General features: G+C 37.6%; 1 protein-coding gene across 10 annotated transcripts in view; it reads right to left on the bottom strand.

Annotated features, from left to right (window-relative positions):
* The window catches only part of DNAH14 (dynein axonemal heavy chain 14), a 53,294-nt gene that overhangs the window by 22,183 nt on the left and 15,873 nt on the right, over positions 1–15,238 (bottom strand). For 9 of the 10 annotated variants that reach the window (XR_014233217.1, XR_014233219.1, XR_014233220.1 and 6 more), the window contains exons 2-3: positions 14,539–14,766; positions 3,320–3,517 (exon numbers count right to left, since the gene is read on the bottom strand). The gene's annotated coding sequence lies outside the window, so the exon portion shown is untranslated. The remainder of the gene's footprint in view (positions 1–3,319; positions 3,518–14,538; positions 14,767–15,238) is intronic. The other variant, XR_014233218.1, reaches the window with a different exon arrangement.

Genomic DNA, 15,238 nt, shown 5'->3' with positions numbered 1-15,238 from the left:
TGGCAGAGCGGTTCTCCTGGGGTCCCTTACCCTGCTGCTCTCCGCCCGGGCGCCCCTTCCCAATAAAGTCTTTTGCTTTGTCAGCACGTGTGTCTCCTCGATAATTCATTTCTGAGTGTTAGACAAGAGCCCACTCTCGGGCCCTGGAAGGGTTCCCCCTTCCTGCAACATTATTAACTGTAGTCCCACGCTATACATTAGATCCCCAGAGCCTCTTTATCTTATAACTGAAAGTTTGTACCCCGTGACCAATATCTCCCCATTTCTCCCTAAAGCGGGACTTTGGAGACCAGGTCTTAAAAGGCACTGCAGCTTCTTTTCTCTCTCTTAGTTAACTCACGCTGGGAAGTGACAGTTGCCATGTTTTGAGGACAATCAAGCAGCCCCGTGGTCCTTAATGTTGAGGCACTAAGACTTCTGGCCAACATATGAGCTTGTGGGTTTGGGAGTAGATCCTCCTACCTCAGTTAAGCCTTCACGACAGCAGCCCCAGCTGATATCTTGACTGTAACATTACGAGAAACCTTGAGCCAGAACAATGCAGCCACGCTGCCCCAAGGATATATGTTGGTGCAGTTTTTGTTTATTAGATTATAAATCGATTCATAAGGAACCCACAATGTTTAAAAATGAATTGTATCAGCCTGGACCAAAAGGGACAGAGACAGTAAAACACGAAGAGAGGACACTTCAGATAGGAAGTACAACTACAGACAGGGAGCAGCTGAGAAAACTATTTAGCTGCAAACATGGGCTACTTCCTATGGAATTGGAAGGCTAACTCAGAGGGTGGAACCAAGATCCCAGTGGAGGGAGGCAAGAGCCTCTGAGTCCTCCCAGGAAGTAAGACTGAGTCCTAATCAAGGAACTGCAACATTTACCCATTTGGATTTCAGAATTTCTGTGGACTAGTGAGGGCTACGTGCCTTCCACTTTCCCCTCTTTGAAGGGAAATGTCCATGGAAGCACAGTCCTATGCTTCTCCCATCACTCCCTGTGATATATATGGTGGTGGTTGGACCAGATCAAGTGTCTTTAATTCAAAGATCTTCATATGAAGAGGAACCACTTAAGGAGTTACACCCAAGGACCTTCACCAAAGAGTCTCATCTGCTCCAGGACCTCACAAGATCCTTGACCTTAACACTGCAATGAAATGAGAACTTACAGGTGTCTGAGAGGAGGTGAGTGCATTTTGCATATGGAAAGAATGTAAAACATCTGTGGCTAGAGGGTGGATTCTGAAAGTTTAAAAACCTTGCGCCAAATTCTTTAACTCTCCTCCTCTCAATCTGATTCTGTGGCTGCTTGACTAATAGAACACTGTACAGAATACTCATTCTGTGTCATGTCTGGTCCTAGGCCTTAAGTGTTAGAGAGAAAAAAAAAAGAATAACTGATCACTGACAAAGAAGACAAATGTTCATAGGGCCAGGAAAGTGGGTAGAAGTGGCTTTCTTGATATCTTCAAGGAAAACATTGACCAATTAATGAGGGCCACAGGGAAACATCAACTAACAAGCAGAATCATTGATAAAAAAATTTATCTGCAGAAACTAAGATTTTGACAAGGAACAGGAAGAGGTGGCAAGTTGGAACTGTCATAAAATTGCCAATGTTTAAAGCAACTAAGTAACTGAAACATACGGTTTCAGAATCCCATTCTGTAGTCTGATAGAACTCTGCCAATGGAATTGTATGCTGCATGTTACTGTATTTCTTATTCTCTTGTGCATACTCAAAGTAACAGCCTGTATACAAAAACCATGCCCACTGCACTTTTTTTCTTTTTTGCATTTAAAAGATTTTCAAGGATAATTTTACCTTAAGGGTTGACTTTAGACTCTAAACAACTAAAACGTTAAACAGTTTTTTAGAATGGAAATCTTAAAAACAACAACTTCCTGCCTTAACAGGAATGCTCACCCAGATGGTGTCTTCATTCTCATCTTCCATCACCTCCCCTATGCAAATTCCCACCCATCAAACTGATGTCAAATCCTCCCTCCACGTTTTCAGGCCAGAGGTCTACAGGATTTGTGCCTCTGCTAGCAACCATCTGCCAGGGGCACAACTGCTGTGTGTAAACTGGAGTTTCCTGCTCCACAAAGATGGAGGTCTAGATGGAATTTAAACACTAAGTAGAGAGAGGACAAGGGAAGATGCAGAATTGCATCTTCTTGGGTGCTTGGGGTTGGGGTAAAATCCTTGAATCCCAGCTCTCCTTACTGTATGTGGCTGCACCCTGAGAACCTCAGTTTCCTCATCTGAAACTGGGGATAACATCTGTTTCACATAGTTGTTTTGAGCATTAAATGAGAAACAGACATCAATTGACAAGCATGGATCAGATCAATACAGGTTAGCTTTCTTCTGCTTCCTTGTGCTCTGTGTTTTATACTCTAGGTTCCTGGAGGGCATGAACCATTTATCATTCTTTTTATTTACTGGCCAGCATAATGCTGTATTTAATAGTGTAGACTCCAGGTTGTGCCCCTGTGGAGGGTCTTGAGAGTATGGATGGGTAGACGAAATGGTAATTAGTAGAGTAATGGCAATTTACTTTTGTAATACTGAAAGTTAATAAAAGCCATTAAAAGTGAACGTTAAGGGAGCTTCCCTGGTGGCGCAGTGGTTGAGAATCTGCCTGCTAATGCAGGGGACACGGGTTCGAGCCCTGGTCTGGGAAGATCCCACAGGCCGCGGAGCAACTAGGCCCGTGAGCCACAACTACTGAGCCTGCGCGTCTGGAGCCTGTGCTCTGCAACGAGAGGCCACGATACTGAGAGGCCCGCACACCGCGATGAAGAGTGGCCCCCGCTTGCCGCAACTAGAGAAAGCCCTAGCACAGAAACGAAGACCCAACATAGCAATCAATTAATCAATCAATCAATAAATAAATCTTAAAAAAAAAAAAGTGAACGTTAAATACAGATTTTAAATAATGCAGCAATAGTTAGTTAAAAAGTAATCAAGTAATGTTAAGAAATGAAATCCTGAGCTTCCCTGGTGGCACAGCGGTTGAGAATCTGCCTACCAATGCAGGGGACATGGGTTCGAGCCCTGGTCTGGGAAGATCCCACATGCCGCGGAGCAACTAGGCCCGTGAGCCACAACTACTGAGCCTGCGTGTCTGGAGCCTGTGCTCCGCAATAAGAGAGCCCGTGATAGTGAGAGGCCCGCGCACCACGATGAAGAGTGGCCCCCGCTTGCCGCAACTAGAGAAAGCCCTCGCACAGAAATGAAGACCCAACACAGCCAAAAATAAATAAATAAATAAATATTAAAAAAAAAAAAAGAAATGAAATCCTTTTCTTACCTCATCAGTAGAGAAACGGAAGTCATCTTTCAGCACTTCAGGATTGCAAAATTTGTAGAGAAGGGTGTTTAAACATCTCCTGTCCCAGCTGTCAGTCACCCGGCCACCGTAAACCACCTCCCCAGTCAGGTAGCGCAGCGTCTGCCACGGAATATTGGACTGTGCGCTCAGGAAATTTTCCAACACTTTTATGGCAACCTTTAGAAAATCCACTAGTTTTCATTATTTTAGTACGTGTTTTCAGGTTGCTTTCATGATTTAACATAAAATCAACAACTCAAACAGCTACATATATTTTCACTTTAACAATATGTGGAAATAAAAAGAGGAACAAAAAAATTAGGCTATACATTTTTATCCATTGATTCTTTTTTGTTGTTGAACAAACATTTAAATAGTTAATTGATTAATATTATTATTTTTTGAATAGACAAAACAAGCATGTAGTACTGAATTCAGAAGATACAAAAGGATAAACAAGGGAATGTAAGTTTTCTCCTGCTCCCTACTCTAGCCATCAGAGCCCCTCCCTTGAGGCCATCACCATTAACAATGTCTTTGGTACCCTTACATAGATATTTTATGTAACTTTATGCACATAAATTGATTTAATTGTTCCTTTTCTCCCTCCTTACCTCACCTCCTCTCTCCCTCCTCCTTTCTACCCGCCCTCTGTCCTTCAACTATCTCTCATCTTTCCTTCTGTCTCATCCATCTTTTTTCTGTTTTCTTGTCTTTATATGCACTGTCCTGCAATTGAACAATATATCTTGGCTATTGTTGTTCAATGACTGCAACAAGTCATATTTCCACTAACAGTGTGTGAAAGGATTCTTTGCTATGGTTCTCTCTTCTCTTCCACTACTAGGAGGTGTTGCCCTATTTAATTTTTTGTACTTTGCTGTTAGTTTAATTTGTATTTCATTTGCTACTGGTTATTTTTAGCATCTTATGTCTATTGGTCATCAAGAGTTGATCTGTACATTTACCTATTTTTCCTTTGGATTGTTTGTCTTTTTCTTGTTAATATGTAAGAGCTCTTTGTATATTATAGACATTAACTCTTTGATAGTTATTTGCATTGCAAATATTATCCTAAATCTGTGATTTGTCTATTGACTTTATTTTGTCACCATTTGCCACATAGAAGTTTTTATAATCAAATATGCCTATCTTTTCTTTTATGGTTCTGGGTTTCCAATTTTAGTTAAGTTGTCCCTAACTCCATGATTGCACATGTAATCTCCCAAATTTATTTTTAAAGATTTTTATTGTTTTATAAGACATCTAAAATTTACTCCATTCTTGAATTTATTTTTGTATATGGTATAAGATAAAGGGCCAAACTGATTTTCTCCGAGCTGGATGGCCAATGTAACCAGTAACCTTTACTTTTTAAAAAAATCCGTCATTACTGAGTTAAAATACTTTCTATGTCGAATATTAAAATTTCATATAAACTCAGATATTTGGAGAATACAGAATATTTCTGTATTCTCCATTATGTCCCACTGATTTATTGTCTACTTCTGCCAAACACTATTGGATTTAGTATAGTGGATTTTTTTTTTTTTTTTTTTTGGTATGTTTTGATATCTGGTGAAGGAAGACTCTTGCAGTGTTTTAATTTTTTGTACATTTCTAGTTTATTCTTCAGTGTGTCTTCGTCCATGTGAATTTTATCAATTCCAAAATCTCCCTAATAGGGTTCTAATGACATTAAATTTATTAGTAATTTTGGAAGAATTGGTAGTTTATGATATGGGAAGTCTTCCCATCCAAGAGAGAAGGCAGGATTAAAAAAAAGAGCTGTGGAATCAGACTGCCACAACTGTGTAACTCTGGTGAGTCTTTTAAGTGTCCTGTTGCTTCATTTCCTTATCTTTAAAATGAGGATAATTAGTGTACTCACTTCATAAGGTTGTTGTGAGAATTAAATAATTCATATAAAGTAATAAGAACATTTTAAGCTCTCAGCAAATGTTATTCTTTTTTCCTCCTAATTTACAGTGTTCATTATTTAGGACACATACAGTTCTTGTTAAATTTTTTCCTGAATATTTAAAAATTTTTTATCATTATTGTGAATGTACTATGTGTTCTCTACTTCCATTTCTAGGTGTTCATTGCTAGGGAAAAGTTACTGGGTTTTGTATGTTTATATTTTTACCCAGCCACTTTACCAAATTCTCTCATTACTTCTAATAGGGTGGCTTTTTTTTCTTTTAAACTAGTCTCTCAGGTTTTCTAGATATAAAATTATATCATCAACAAAAGGTATTTTTTTCTCTTTTTTCTCTCTTTTTACAGCATTAATATGAATTATGTATTTTCTTAATGCATTTATTAGAACTTTTAAGGCAATGTTGAATGACAATGGTGATAAAAGGCATCCATGTGTGATTCTTGATTTTATTTGAAACAATTTCAGTGTTTGGCTATTTAGAATAATATTTGCTTTAGTTTTTTGATAGTCGTTTTCATAAAGCTGTTCCTTTGAATCCTATAAGAGTTCTTATTAGGAATGGTGCCTGAATTCGTAATAAAACTTTTTCTACAACTATTGATCTGATCATTCAAATTGAGATTATAGATTTCCAGATAATGAGCCACTCTTACATTCTTGGAATAAACCCTACTTGGTCATGGTGTATTATTTGATTCATTGCTGAAACCTATTAATAGTTTAATATAGAATTTTTATATCAAGTCCTAAGTGAAATTAGCCTATAGTTGTTTTCTGTATTATCCTTACCAATTATTCATATTAAAATTTTGTTGGTTCATAGAATCAACTGGGGAGATTGCCATCTTTTTCTAAGGTCTGGAATAGTTAAAAAAATTTTTTTAATTAATTAATTTATTTTTGGCTGCGTTGGGTCTTCATTGCTGTGAGTGGGCTTTCTCTAGTTGCGGTGAGCAGGGGCTACTCTTCGTTGCAGTGTACGTGTTCTCATTGCGGTGGCTTCTCTTGTTGTGGAGCACAGGCTCTAGGAGCTTCAGTAGTTGTGGCATGCGGGCTCAGTTGCTCTGTGGCCTGTGGGATCTTCCAGGACCATGGCTCGAACCTGTGTCCCCTGCATTGGCAGGCAGATCCTCAACCACTGCATCACCAGGAAAGTCCTGGAATCATTTAAATAATGTTAATATATCTGTTTTTTAAAGTTCAGAGTGAACTAAGCTGTGAAACCATTTCATTCTGGTGTTATTTGAAATTTCTCATGGCAATCGGTCTACTCAAAATTTCCATTTCTTTTTGAGTCAGTTTTGATAATTCATATTTTTCAGGGAAATCATTGGCTTCATCTAGGTTTTCAAACTTTATTAGTCTCATCAAAAACCAATTTTTAAATTTATTTTTCTTTCCTACTTTTTTGTATATTATATATTTCATTAATATTAAAATTATATTTATTTTTACTTCTTTTTGTTGTTTTTTTCTAATCTCTTAAGATGAATGTTGATTTCTTGTATTTCTTCTTTAATAATGAATATTTGAGGTAGTTTTTTGTTTTTGTTTTTGTTTTCCTGAGCATAGCTTTTGTATCTCACATTATTTTTGGTATGAAGTAGTCTCATTTCTATTGTGTTTGAGATATTTTGAGACTTCCCTTTCTAATATTCTCTTTATCTTCCCTTTTAATATTCTTATCTAGAGGCGTGTTTCTTACTTTCCATCTTGTTAAGATATTTTGGGTCAAATTTTTACTATTTATTAGTTTATGATTAGAGAATGTGACATAAAATCATTAAATATTTTTCTTTGTGACCATTTTATTTTATTTTTATTTATTTATTTATTTATTTATTTATTTATTTAACATCTTTAATTTATTTAACATATTTAACATCTTTAACATACTTTACAATGGTGTGTTAGTTTCTGCTTTATAACAAAGTGAATCAGCTATACATATGCATATACATATATTCCCATATCTCCTTCCTCCTGCATCTCCCTCCCACCCTCCCTATCCTACCCCTCTAGGTGGTCACAAAGCACCGAGCTGATCTCCCCGTGCTATGCAGCTGCTTCCCACTAGCTATCTATTTTACATTTGGTAGTGTATATATGTCCGTGATTGTGGCCATTTTATGATTGAGTTTTCTAACAGTTCCTTAGCTATATGAAAAAATATGAACTGTCTATTAGAAAGACGTTAGGTTCTATATACATCTGTTCTATAAACATCTGTTAATCAAGTTTGTTGATTATACTATTCTATTCTTTTTCTTATTTTTGCTTATTAGAGCTGTCTAATTCTGAAAGAGCTTTTTGAAATTTCCCACAATAATCACATTTATATAATGTATATGTACACATATACATGTGTCTATATAGACATACATGTATGTATATATGTGCTATAGTGTACCACTCTCTGATTAATCTAGAGACCACATAGTGAAATAGCTGAGAGCACAAACTCTGAAGCTAGACTACCTGTGATTGAGTTGTGTCTGTTCTGCTCACTCATTAGGCAAATTGCCTAACCTCTCTGTACTTCATTTGTAAACTAAGGATCATACTGCCTTCTTTATAGGGATGTTGTAAGGTCTCAGTTAATTAATTCATAAAGTACTTAAAACCATGCCTGAGAGAAAGCACTATAAAAGTTAACTATTTTCACAACTCTTATATCTTCATAAATTCTTTCTCTTGCTACTGTTTTGTGCTTTTTCAGCTTAAATTCCATTTTGTCTGATATTAATAATACCACTCCTGCTCTTTGCTGTTTTTATTTTCTTGGTAGTTTCAAGCTTTTTCATTAATGTAAGGGTTTTTCATATAAATTCCGTATAGTTGAGTTTTGTTTTGTAACCCAATGTAATAATTTTGCCTCTTAATAAGAGAATGCAATCCATTTACATTTAATGTAATAACTGTTAAAATTCCTTTCATATTGCTTTACATTATTGTTTATTTTAGTATGTTGTTTCTCTCCCTCCCTCTTGTTTTTAGTAGGTTGATCAAATTGTTATTTATTTGCCTTTTTCTTCTTCATTAATTTAGACATTATACCATTTCCATTACAGGTTACCTTTCCTTTCCTTGAATTCATATTAAAATAACATTTCTTTTTTCAAATGAAGAGAAGATATCAATTATTTCCCTACCAAAATTTTCCATTTCCCCATTTTTTTCCCTCTGCCCTCTCTAATGTTAAAACCAGTAATAAGGTGCAACATTTAGAAAACTTTTACTTCCCTCCACTCCTCTTTCCTTTCCTCACATAAACACTTCAGAAGGTTTTCACTGTCCTCTTCACTCTTCACGTACATGCTTCCCTCTACTCCAACTCCTAGGCTTTGTTGAGATAATTTAGTACTCTTAGCTTAAGACTATTAAGGGAATTTTTCTTGTAGTATGACTCTTCCTCTTAAATAATCTATACTTAGCACTTAGACTACTCACCCTCAACCGTTATTATCCATTTAGATTTAATAATGTACTGAAAGGCTTACCAATATACTGCTCACCACAGTTTCTACTTCTTTTCATTTTCCTTTGTGTCTCTATTTTGATATATTTGTACATAGTATAGATCTTACTCAAGCATTTTCCACAGATAGAGAGCATGAATTATATATTATCTAGGTCCTAGCTGATATGCAAATATCCTTCTTTTATCTTGACAAAGTGAATGACATCTTGGCTGGGAGTAAGATTCTTGGCATGCAGTCTTAGTCTCCCAGATTCTCTAGATGTTATTCCACTATCTCCTAGCTAGTGACGTAGATGACAAGTCTAAATGTCATCACTGTTCTTAAAAAACTTGTCTTCAAAGCTTGGAGTTCAGGAATTTTCCAGCTTATGTCCAAATGTATGTCTTTATCACAACTCTACCTGAATTAGTAAGGATTTTCAATCTGTAAACTCAAATCTTTAATCAGTTAAGAGACAATAAAATAGATTTCTTCTTAGTTTGTTTTTTCCATCTATTCAATTTCCTCCTCAGGAATTCGTATCATTGGAATGTTAGGGGTTCCCTTTAAATACCTTCTTAATTTTTGCCTTATGATTTCCATCTTATTGTAGCTTTCTTCCTATGCTCTGAGTTATTCCTTCTATTTGATTTTTCTAGCCATTAACTCAAGTCTCAACCATGACCGTTTTTTCCTTCAATTCTTCTACCTCTTTTTTTTTTTTTTGGCTGTGTCAGGTCTTAGTTGCAGCACGCAGGGTCTTTGTTTTCATTGAGGTGTGCGGGATCGTTTGTTGTGGCGCAGGCTCTTTGCTGTGGCACATGGGCTTCTCTTTAGTTATGGCACACGGGCTTCTCTCTAGTTGTGGCATGTGGACTCCAGGGCACGTGGACTCCAGGGTGCGTGGGTTCTGTAGCTGTGGCGTGTGGGTTTTAGTTGCCCTGTGGCATGTGGGATCTTAGTTCCCTGACCAGGGATTGAACCCACATCCCTTGCATTGGAAGATGGATTCTTTACCACTGGACCACCAGGGAAGTCTCTACCTCATTTTTTTTTTAAGTTCAAAAATCACGGTGTGTGTATACAACTCCAATTTGTTGATGAGAATACATGGAGCCTATGCACTAATTAACACCTCTTGCCACGTGTGTGTAAATGAGTCATGCCAAAACACAGTGATGCTGGCCCTTTTTTTGTGATAATACATAATCTTTGGAGATAGTTTATAATCATAAACTGAGCTAATAAGACAAAAATAAAAATTCCATAATTTGGAAAAAGGCAAAAGGATGACCACATTATCTTTTCAATGTCCTACTGAAACATTGTCTAACATGCTCATTTAAGGATTATTAAATACTTCAGGAGTATCTACTTTTGTTTTGACTTACTATTTACTATTGATTAGAGCACTTTACAACTCTGTGAGAGTATACGCTAACTTATGGAAAACTGTTAGCCCTGTATCTGTTTCTTTCTGATAACAATGCAAATGAAATTTTGTCCTGTAGAAATACAAATGGTTTCTGGCTCATAAAGAAAATTACAACCCAAATGTTACAATTTTATTGCTTGTAGGGCATTTACCAGTTTTATATGTAATTTGGTAATCATATTTCATTACAATATCTTTCAGTAACTATAAATATTTCTGTTCTCTTATACTTTTAAAAAAATAAATTTATTTTATTTATTTTTGGCTGTGTTGGGTCTTTATTGCTGCATGTGGGCTTTCTCTAGTTGGGTGAGCAGGGGCTACTCTTTATTGCAGCGTGTGGGCTTCTCATTGCAGTGGCTTCTCTTGTTGCAGAGCACAGGCTCTAGGCACGTGGGCTTCAGTAGTTGTGGCATGCGGGCTCAGTAGTTGTGGCTCACAGGCTCTAGAGCGCAGGCTCAGTAGTTGTGGCACAGGGGCTTAATTACTCCACGGCATGTGGGATCTTCCCAGACCAGGGCTCCAACCCGTGTCTCCTGCATTGGCAGGCAGATTCTTAACCATTGCACCACTAGGAAGTCCCTCTCCTATACTTAAAAAAATCAGTTTAACCATCCTGCTGGTTCTTTTATCAATGAGTTAAAAAAATATTTGACAAGTGCTCATTTAAAAAAATTGTGTGTGTAAAATGTGTATGTGCATGAGCATTTGTATCCTTATGGGCTCTTATAATTTTCTATTTCTTGTGTTCTTTCTCTCTTTGTCTATGGGATTTTGTTAGATATGTTATTTTTCCCGGTCTTGTCTTTGGAGCTTAGGTCCAGGTTTTGGGAAGCTTTCAGTGGTGATAGCCTTACATATGGTGGAAAATATATTGATGTTTAGTCCTATGGGTTGGTAGATAGCACCAGTCAGATTGTCAGTCCCCTGAGGAAACTCTCCAAGTTGCCTGACAATAAGCTGGCTGGGCCTGGAACTCCCCCTAGTGGGAGGAGCTGTGTCCAAACTCAACTCACTGAACCAGAAGTTCCTACTTCCTTAATGAGAGGGCTGTGCATGAATCCAATTTCCCCCAGTTTCAAGGTGCTAGCATTTGGAATTTCTAGACAACTCCCTGAACATCAGGTACCAAAACTCAGACATCTTGGCACCAAGGCAGTCTCTTTCCCACTGGCAATGATGCTCTCACATTTGCCACATTAAAGGGGAGAACAAAGGAGAGGAAGGGTATTTCTTTTGGAGAGCAGTGCCATGATGTAACCAGCTGCTTCTGGCTTAATGAATCCTCTCTGCCAAATGCCAAAAGGAGAGCAGCATCCCGTGAATTCCAGCCTGCACCAAGTGATGCTGCTGGTATTCACCCAAGCTCTTTGCATGACAAAATACCCTGCCATCACCTGGCCATTCATAATCCTCCATTTATTATTTCCCTTGCAGATGGTTTAGTATATATTGAAAAAAATATATACTATAAATATATGTGCAAAAATGAGATCATACTATACATGTTCTGTTATAACCCAATTTTAGTAATCAATCTTGTAAATGTGACTAACTTCTTCTATATCAATAATAACAGGAATTCTTTAAAGGTTTTTGAAATATATTATCAAATTGTCTTCTGGAAAGTTAGGAAAAATTAAATTCTCAATAGCAGTATGAGATAGTGCCTGTTTCTCTGCATTTTTTAAATTTATTTTTTTTAATAGTTATTTATTTATTTAATTTTTTTGGCTGCATTGGGTCTTCGTTACGGCATGTGCCGGCTTCTCTCTAGTTGTGGTGTGCGGTTTTCTCTTCTCTAGTTGTGGTGCACGGGCTCCAGGACGTGTGGGCTCTGTAGTATGCAGCATGCAGGCTCTCTTGCTGAGGTTCACAAGTTCAGCAGTTGTGGCACTAAGGCTTAGTTGCCCCACAGCACGTGGGATCTTAGTTCCCCCACAGCATGTGGGATCTTAGTTCCCTGACCAGGCAACGAACCCGCATCCCCTGCATTGGGAGGTGGATTCTTTACCACTGGACCACCAGGGAAGTCCCTATTTCTCTGCACTTTTGTTTGTTTATTTTAACCACTGTGGTAGTGAAAGGTGGTATCTCATTGTGGTTTTAATCAACATTTCCTTGGTGATTGTATTTGGCAGTGTTCTCCAGAGAAACCGAACCAATAGGCTGTATATACATATAGAAAGAGCTTTATTATAAGGACTTGGCTCACACAATTGTAGAGGCTGACAGATCTCAAGATCTGCAGTTGGCAGTGGGAAATCCAGGAGAGCTAGTGGTGTAGCTCTAGTCTGAAGGCCAGCAGGCTCGAGACCCAGGAAGAGCCAATGTTTCAGTTCAAGTCCAAAGGCAGGAAAAAAGACCAGTATCTCAGTTCAAAGGCAGTCAGGCAAAAGGATCTCCCTTTTTGTTCTATTTGGTTCTTCAACTGATTGGATGAGGCCCACCCAGTTTAGGGAGAGCAGTCTGCTTTACTCAGTCTACTGATTTAAATATGAATCTCATCCAAAATCACCCTCACAGATACACTCAGAATAATGTTTGACCAAATATCTGGGGATCTTGTGGCCCAGTCAAGTTGACACATAAAATTAACCATCACAGTAACTGATGAAGTTGAGCAAGTTTTCACAATCTTATTGCCTTTTTGTATTTATATTGTGAATTGCTTATATTATAACCATTTGTCTAATACATGGTGCAAGTATTTCCTCCTCAGTATATCATTTGCCTTTGCTTAAGCTTTGAATAAGGTTTGGACAGACGTGTGCTTGAGCTCATGTTCCTTGACAAATACCCAGAATGCAGCTGTTTCATGTTATGTTCTGGTTACGTGCAGAAGCACATACTCTGATAGGCAGTGTGGCTTGCAGTGAGTATGACAGCCCCTTGTGAAAACTGAAAAGCATAATGCACATGTAGGAGAGATGGAAGGGTACCCATCTAGGGTGGGTCTAGGAGATAGACACCCAGAGGCAGAATCAAGATTTTCCTCAGAAAGTTTCTTTTGGATCTGCCCTTACATATAACTGAGTGGGTAATCAAGGCAATGTTCTGCACTGAGAGCACCACTGCAAGAAAATTAACCTGGTAAAAATTTAAGCAGGTGCTACCCATGTTTCCTTTAGCAATAAAGAAAACACCCTGCTATGGAGAAAAGATAACCCTCCTCCACTGTTGGTGGGAATATAAATTGGTGCAGCCACTATGGAGAATGGTATGGAGGTTCCTCAAAAAGCCATATGATCCAGCAATCTCACTCCTGGGCATATATCCGGACAATGTTAGAATTTGAAAAGATGTGTGTACCCCTATGTTCATAGCAGCACTATTTACAATAGCCAATGACAAGTGAATGGATAAAAAAGATGTGGTATATATGCACAATGGAATACTTCAGTCATAAAAAGAATGAAATAATGCCATTTGCAGCTACATGGATGGACCTAGAGATTATCATACTAAGCAAAGTAAGTCAGACAGAGAAAGACAAATACCATATGATATCACTTATATGTGAAACCTAAAATATGACACAAATGAACTTATCTACAAAACAGAAACAGACTCACAGACATAGAGAACAGGCTTGTGGTTGCCAAGACTCGGGGGCAGGGGAGGGCTGGATTGGGAGTTTGGAACTAGCAGATGCAAACTATTATATATAAAATGGATAAACAACAAGGTCCTATTGTATAGCACAGGGAAATATATTCAATATCTGGTGATAAACCGTAATGGAAAAGAACATGAAAAAGAATAGTATATATAACTGAATCATTGTGCTGTACACCAGAAACTAATACAACATTGTAAATCAATTATACTTCAATTAAAAAAAATCAGCCTGCAATATTAAACACAAATAGAGGGGTCTATATAGAGAATAGTGAAGAAAGGCTCTTGAGCTAAAGTTTTTCCCCTACAATGGGTCAATGTAATCTTTCTTGCTTTAAATGAATAAGTAAAAACAACAAACACTTTTGTGGTGATTTATATGTATCAGACACTGTTCTAAGTGCTTTGCCTCTATTGACTAGTCTGACTCTTATAATGCCCTTTGGCCTAGGTACTTTTCTGGCCAAGGAAACTAAGACCCAGAGAGGTTAATAAGCTTGCTCAATGGCTTGTAAATCCTTGTTCAGCTACAAGCGGAGGAGCTGTAATTTGATTCCCGAAAAGAGGCCTTCCAAGTCCATGCTTTAAATGTTAGCCAGCCCTTATTGCCGAGTTACAGAGTTCATTATCTTAGAACCATGAAAAACACTTAGTATTTGTGTAGATACACACTAGGCTTTTCTGTATCTTATTGTTATTTATTTGTTGTTATTATTGCTTAAGGTACCACACTTACCTCCAAGTCTGAAGAACTAAACGCGTATGCAAAATTCCAGCCCAACATTCCATAAATTTTTCTTTCATTGATCAGAGCATTGAAGAAACATAAGCTGAATAAAAGTTTTTTCCACCATGGTCCACAGTCTGGTTTTTCAAATATCTCCTCTGTTACCTCTCCACTCCCACTATATCCAAATGTCTGAAGTAAATTACTTTTCAACCCCTGGGGATTTTCCACTGCAATCTTTAAAACAGATGTGAGTAAAAATAACATGTGAGGACAGATACAGGCACTAGGACTAGGGGGGACTCTTCTTTGCATAGAGAACTACCTAAGAATATAACTGTTTTTAAGATTCAATGGCAAATCGAAAATCCTGTGTTATTCTTTTCCCATTTGAAAACTTCTGTAAAAGGATTGTATCAGATTTCCTATTGCTCCAATTCATACCTTAAAATAAGTACAACATTGTCATTAAAAGCACTCCTGTTTGCTCTGGAAGCCCAGCATTTTAGAAAGTTTGACAGCGAAGAGTTATTATATTCTAAATGCTCAATGGCAGCTAAATGGCTGTAACAGAATCAGGGTTGCATGGCCTCAGCAAGGCAGCAGATAGAGGGGGCTCCAAATTATAGGAAACAGAGAACTCATGGAACCAACAAAAGTATCTAATCATAACAGATAATTTGGTGTGTTACTAAAGTGTTCTGCTTGA

Source organism: Balaenoptera borealis, assembly GCF_965194805.1.
Source record: "Balaenoptera borealis genome assembly, chromosome: 1".
Classification (NCBI taxonomy): domain Eukaryota; kingdom Metazoa; phylum Chordata; class Mammalia; order Artiodactyla; family Balaenopteridae; genus Balaenoptera; species Balaenoptera borealis.
The sequence above is the reverse complement of the archived record's forward strand: the minus strand, read 5'-3'. Positions and strand labels throughout refer to the sequence as shown.